The sequence below is a fragment of the Aristolochia californica genome, unplaced genomic scaffold, assembly GCF_029961685.1.
Source record: "Aristolochia californica isolate CCGP_79_NKW_82.1479 unplaced genomic scaffold, dmAriCali1.0.hap1 SCAF_2, whole genome shotgun sequence".
NCBI classification, from domain to species: Eukaryota; Viridiplantae; Streptophyta; class Magnoliopsida; order Piperales; family Aristolochiaceae; genus Aristolochia; species Aristolochia californica.
The window spans coordinates 32,457,653-32,464,801 of record NW_027181881.1 but is presented as its reverse complement, the minus strand read 5'-3'; positions in this window follow the sequence as shown (position 1 = coordinate 32,464,801).

The following is a 7,149-nucleotide window of genomic DNA, read 5'->3' as shown; positions in this document are numbered from 1 at the left end:
GTGACCTGGGTCATTACATAATTAAAGAAAAAATATACTTAAAGCAATATAACATATGAAATTTAAAAATAATTAACTCAATAAGTCATTGCCACCTCCTTTGGGTGACTTAGTCTGCTATTGAGTCCTCAACAACTGCGCCCCCCCCCCCCCCCCCCATGGAGAAAGAGTTTGTCCTCAAGCTCGTAAGATGGGTAGACCAGTTTGAAGTTTGCCAGTTGTTCCCTTGTAGCATCCTCTTGTTCGGTGTCCTTCCAATGTACTAGAATCTCTCACTGGTCATTAATATGATGGGCATGCAATACCGTAGCTGGAGTAAGAATAACCCATCTATTGTCCACCGAAGGAAGGGACCCTTAAAGGGTTTAAGTAAGGAAGCATGGAACACATCATGAAGTTTAGCCATTGCAGGAAGTTGCAATTGATAGGCGACTGGCCTGATTCGCTGAATAATATAGAAAGGCCCAAAGTACTTTGGAGAAAGTCGATGTTGGTGGCCCGAAACAAAATGGAGTTGTGCCCTACCTTACTAAGTAGCTAACGAACCACGTTGGTTAATATGTACAATTTAAGGACCTTCAAAATCCGTGAGGTTGCCAATGGCAATTTATCCTACTTACCGATAAGCCAATAAGGCTAGGGTCAAAATCTAAATAAGTAAGAAGCAGCAAAAGGCATGTTGGGCATGAAAACAGTAATTGTTGGGCATGAAAACAGTAATTGTTGTGCCTACACTAGATTAGGAGTAAAAATAAAGAAGCAACAAAAGGCATGTTGGAATCATGAAAACAGTAATTGTTGTGCCTACACTAGATTAGGAGTAAAAATAAAGCAGTAACAAAAGGCATTGTAGACTCAAGAAAACAGTAATTGAAGCTGCTCGTTGAGGACCAACAACAGTTTTATAGAATTGCCATTATGGCTTACACGCTCTATGAGCTGAAATAATTCAAACATAAGTTCTGAGTAATTGCTGAAATAAATCAAAACATAAGTTCTAAGTAATAGAGTGATCTTCTCTGCATCGCCTTTAGATGACTCGTTCGGCTATCAAGTCCATAACATTAACCTAATTACAACAATGCCATCTCTATGCGATGACTCTTTATTTACCATCTTGCCATCACTATATGGGCTTATGGGCCTTCTCCTTGATATGTGGACCTTGAGCCCATCTTCCACATCTCTTGGATGTGTGGGCCTTTCTTTGTCTAATGGGCTTGAGCCCATCTTCTAACACACATGGATTTGTGGGCCTTCCTTGGTCAAGTGGGCTTGGGCCTATCTGTTATGGACTCCATAGCATCAAGAGTGGCTAACCGGAGAAGAGAATAGATGGAGTAAACTTGTATTTCAGTACCTTAGGGGTTTAATTGTAATTTGAAGTTCCGTAAGGGTCTAATTGTAATTATAGAACCTTTGATGTTTTCCTTGACCTATTTAGGGCGTCAAGTGATGGAATGAAGAGAAGCATTGATCATTAGTCTAAATGAGATCAGGTTCTCTCTCCAAAGAGACCTAACGTGGGAGCTCCTTTCAAGACTCACGTCCTTCACCATTGGGCGTTCCAAGAACCCCAAATCCTTCCCTTCCTCATCATTCAATCTGGAAGCTAGAGGAGATCGCCGGGTGACTCGATCCATGGCTAGAGAGCCTAACAACGTGGTATCAGACAGGACCACCCTTGGTGATTCCTCTTCACCTGCAGAAATTCGAAATTTTGTGGAAGAAAACCATGCTGGTCTTCAATCTCAAATCGATGGCTTGGAGGGAAAATTCCAGATGTTGCTGTCACGCATGGAAGAAGGATTCACCCAGCTTTCGGTCCAGATGGCATCCTCATCACGTCCAGCAGATCCTCTCAACCCTCTGCCAACGCCTCCACCTCCTCCCCTGCGCCAAACACCTCAACCTCGTGGGGGCCTCCATCCAGCCCCTCCTACCGTGCCAAGGTACACAAAGCTTGATTTTCCAATGTATGATGGGTCCTCCGACCCTTTAATGTGGTTGCACAGGTGTGATCATTTCTTTTCCAATCAAGGAACTCTGCCCGAAGGCAAGGTTCAATTAGCCGCCTTCCACATGCTCGATGAAGCGCTTATGTGGTTTCATCAATTCAAAAACGAATTTGTGGTCTATGATTGGGAATTTTTCAAAGAAAATTGTATGCTACGGTTTGGTCCTCCGCTTCGCAGCAACCCAGTTGGGGATTTGGTCAATCTAAAACAGCTTGGCACTATAGAACAATATCAGAAATTGTTCCAAGAAAAACTTGCTCGTGCAAGTCATTTGGTCCGACCTGAACTTTATGTCAATTTGTTCACGGCTGGCCTGGTAGAACCCCTTCGCCTAGAAGTGGAATTGGAAGCCCCCACCTCCCTAGCCCACGCCATGAATTTGGCAAGAGCATTGGACACCAAACAGCGCCTCTTCCGTGAGTCCTTAAACAAACGTCCTCCTTGGCAACCTCGCCCACAGCCCCATGGCCCTTATCCCACTCACCCCAGGCCTCCTCCCAACCAACCACCACCACCAGCCTTTACACCCCCTACCAGGATTTATCAAACGTCTGACAAAAGCAGAAATTGATCAGAGGAGGGCTCAGGGCCTATGTTTCAATTGTGATGAGAAATTCGTCAAGGGCCATCTATGCAAAAGACTATTTTGGGTAGAAATAGAAGACCCCTCAGAGGATGACTTTCAGGAGGATATGGACCAAACCGAGGAGGAAACACCAGAGATCTCCCTCCATGCCATGACCGGACTGCATAGCACAAATACCATGCAGGTCCATGCCACCATGAACCATCATATTCTGCTAGCACTCGTGGACTCAGGCAGCACACATAATTTTATAAGCAGCCAGGCAGTACAACAGTTGGGGTTATCACTACAGCAGAAATCAGGAATATCAGTCTCAGTGGCTAACGGTGACAAGGTCACCACAGTGGGGTTCGGTTCAGCAGTGCCCTTTACTATTGAAGGTCACTCCTTTGTAGCAGATTTTTTGGTCATACCGCTGGCTGGGTTTGACCTTGTCTTGGGAATTAAATGGCTACAGCGATTGGGTCCGATCCTATGGGATTTCCAATCCCTGACCATGAGTTTTAACCAGGACACCCATCCGATCACCCTCCATGGCAATAGCGCCCAGAGGCCATGCAGCATCCACACACTTTCGGTGGATCCTTCAACAGGGGATAACTTAGCTTCATTGTTGGCCGAATATGCTGATTTATTTCAGGCACCTGCCGACCTTCCTCCTATAAGAGAGTGTGATCACAGAATTCGTTTGAAGATGGGCACAGAACCAGTGGTAGTGCGTCCCTACCGCTATCCCCATGTGCAAAAAGATGAGATAGAACGACAATGTCAACAAATGCTACACCAAGGTATTATTCAGCCTAGTCGTTCTCCTTTTTCATCCCCGGTATTACTCGTAAAGAAATCAGACAAATCTTGGCGCTTTTGTGTGGATTACCGTGACCTCAATGCTCGCACCATCAAAGATAAATTTCCAATTCCAGTGGTCGATGAATTATTGGATGAGCTACACGGCTCTCAACTATTTACAAAGTTGGACTTAAAATCTGGCTACCATCAGATTCGGGTTTATTCAGAGGATATCGAAAAAACTGCCTTCCGCACCCACCATGGTCACTACGAGTTCTTGGTGATGCCATTTGGGCTATCCAATGCCCCGTCCACCTTTCAAGCGCTTATGAACCAGGTATTTCGCCCTTTCTTACGGAAGCATGTTTTAGTTTTTTTTGACGATATCCTGGTCTATAGCAAAACTTGGGCAGCACACTTGCATCAATTGAGACAGGTTTTCACCATTCTCCGAGCACACCATTTATTTCTCAATCGTGCCAAATGTGACTTTGCCACATCCGAAGTAGCTTATTTGGGGCATGTGATCTCAGCATCCGGGGTGAAACCAGATTTCAGCAAGATGCAATCGGTGATGGATTGGCCCACACCTCACACCGTTACAGCTTTGAAAGGGTTCCTTGGTCTCGCAGGGTATTATAGAAAATTTATCAAAGACTACGGTCACCTGGCAGCACCATTGCATAATTTACTGAAGAAGCATGCCTTTCAATGGTCTCAGTTGGCAGACTCCTCATTTACCAACTTAAAACAGGCATTAGCGTCAGCACCAGTTCTCCAATTGCCCAACTTTGCCGAAAATTTCATCATAGAATGCGATGCATCCGGGGGAGGGATTGGTGCCGTCTTGCAGCAACAGGGTCACCCCATTGCCTATTTCAGCCGCCATCTCGCTCCTCACCATCACAAGTTAGCCACGTATGAAAGGGAACTTATCGGTTTGGCCAAAGCTGTGCAGCATTGGCGGCCGTATCTGTGGGGCAGACCTTTTGTGATCAGGACAGACCACTGTAGCCTAAAATATTTATTGGAGCAGCGCCTTACTACATCCCCACAACAACATTGGCTCAGCAAATTAATGGGATTCGATTTTCAAGTAGAATACAAACCGGGTTATCTCAACAGGGCAGCAGACGCTTTGTCACGCCGAGAACTAGAGGATTCACATTTACACGCATTGAGCCACCCCAAGTCGCCCTTGCTGGACACAATCCGTCAGGATACTAGCCATCATCCAGATCTCCTTGAGTTACAAGCTCAAATCGAAAACCATTCCAAGGACAAGAACTGGACACTACAGGACGGTCTCATTCTGTATAAAGGACGCATTTATCTTCATCCTTCGTCGGTACTCGTTCCTGCCATTATTGCCTCCTTTCATGATAGTACACATGAGGGCCAGCAGAAAACATACTTCCGCCTCAGTCGGGAATTTTATTGGAGCGGTATGAAGCGGGTCATTGCTGAGTATGTTGCAGCGTGCCAGATCTGTCAGAGGAATAAGTCTGAATCCTTACAACCCGCCGGCTTGCTCCAGCCACTTCCACTTCCTTCACAGGTATGGGCAAATCTATCAATGGATTTTATCGATGGTCTTCCTCCTTCTGCAGGGAAATCTGTTATTTTTGTTGTGGTAGACCGGTTCTCGAAATATGCCCATTTTATGGCCCTCAGCCATCCGTATACAGCCACACAGGTCGCTCAGCTCTTCATGGATAATATTGTCCGTCTCCATGGCCTTCCAGAGACCATCACCAGCGACCGTGATGCTATCTTCACCAGTAAATTCTGGGGGGAACTATTTAAGCTCCATGGTTCTAAGTTAGTTTTTTCGTCAGCATACCACCCTCAAACAGACGGCAAGACAGAAGTGGTTAACCGCACATTGGCGATGTATTTGCGGTGCTTTGTGGGGGACACGCCCCGACTGTGGGTTCGTTGGTTAGCATGGGCGGAGTATTGTTATAATACCTCATACCACACCGCCTTGGGTACTACCCCTTTTCAAGTTGTTTATGGACGCGAACCTCCGCGACTACTTTCTTATGAACCGGGGTCTTCTCGGGTAGCAGCATTGGACCAAGCATTAGCCGACAGAGATGCAATGCTTGCTCAAGTCCGCCTTCAGTTACAACGTTCACAAGCAACTATGAAGCATACTTATGACAAAGGACACCGTCCCATTTCCTTTGCACCTGGAGAATTTGTTTGGCTCAAACTTCAGCCATACCGCCAACTATCTCTTGCAGCCATCAAACGCCATAAGCTCTCTCCAAAATTTTATGGGCCATTCCAGATCATGCAACGTATTGGCACTGTGGCGTATCGTTTGAAACTACCACCAGACGCCAAGCTCCATGACGTCTTCCACGTCTCCCTTCTCAAACCGTTCAAGGGAGACTCACCACTGCTGCATACCCCTCTGCCTCCTCTCAAAGATGGCAGGTCCATGCCCACGCCCGCTCAGATCCTTCAAGCCAGGCGAGTTAACAACGCTTGGGAAGTGTTGGTTCGGTGGACTGACAAGGAATTGATAGAAGCCTCTTGGGAGACACTCGAGTCCTTCCAGACTCTATTTCCCACTTTCGAGCTTGAGGACAAGCTCTTTCTTCAGGAGGGGGGTGATGTTATGGACTCCATAGCATCAAGAGTGGCTAACCGGAGAAGAGAATAGATGGAGTAAACTTGTATTTCAGTACCTTAGGGGTTTAATTTTAATTTGAAGTTCCATAAGGGTCTAATTGTAATTATAGAACCTTTGATGTTTTCCTTGACCTATTTAGGGCGTCAAGTGAAGGAATGAAGAGAAGCATTGATCATTAGTCTAAATGAGATCAGGTTCTCTCTCCAAAGAGGCCTAACGTGGGAGCTCCTTTCAAGACTCACGTCCTTCACCATTGGGCGTTCCAAGAACCCCAAATCCTTCCCTTCCTCATCATTCAATCTGGAAGCTAGAGGAGATCGCCGGGTGACTCGATCCATGGCTAGAGAGCCTAACACTATCTTCCAACACTCCCCCTCAGGTTGGGGATGAGAGAACATCATGAACGACCAGCTTGCTTCAAATGGTGTATAGGATCTTCCTGTATAAAATGGCGGTCCACCATATCTTCCAACACTCCCCCTCAAACTGGTGGTCTCTTCCAAGAGGCCCAACTGGCATAATATAAGTGAGAGTAAAATTACTCTTAGCTATAAGATATCGTTCCATACTCCAATCAAATAACTATATGCAGTGCTCAGAAGTGTAATAAAACTCCTCCATCACTGTGTCCCTCCATAGAACACTGACTCTCAAATGGTAGGAGTAATAATGGTAATGGGAAATCACTTGAAAGATAATATTCTAGGGCCACCATGTGCTTTCTTCTTTATCAAAATAACCAATGCTGAAAAAAACATCAATTGGGAAGCCTTCTTCAATAATAATGTCTAAGCCAAAGATACACAACAGTAGTAGCTAAAATGAGCTTGGGCCCAATAACACGTACCAAATAATGAAAATCCAATAACCCATAAAATAATCCGATGCGAGTCCATGAAGGTTATGCACCGAATAATATGTTGACCAAGGAATAAGCTACCAACAATAAAAAATAATAATCCAGTCAGAGAAAAAAGGAACCAAGTCAAATATTAGACCAATATGGTCGAGTCGCAAAAGAAATATGTAAAGAACTCGGGACCCGGACCCATATAACTGAGGCAAAAAAAAAAGTGGGCCGAGTCAGGTTAACTGGGACCCGAGTTGACCCA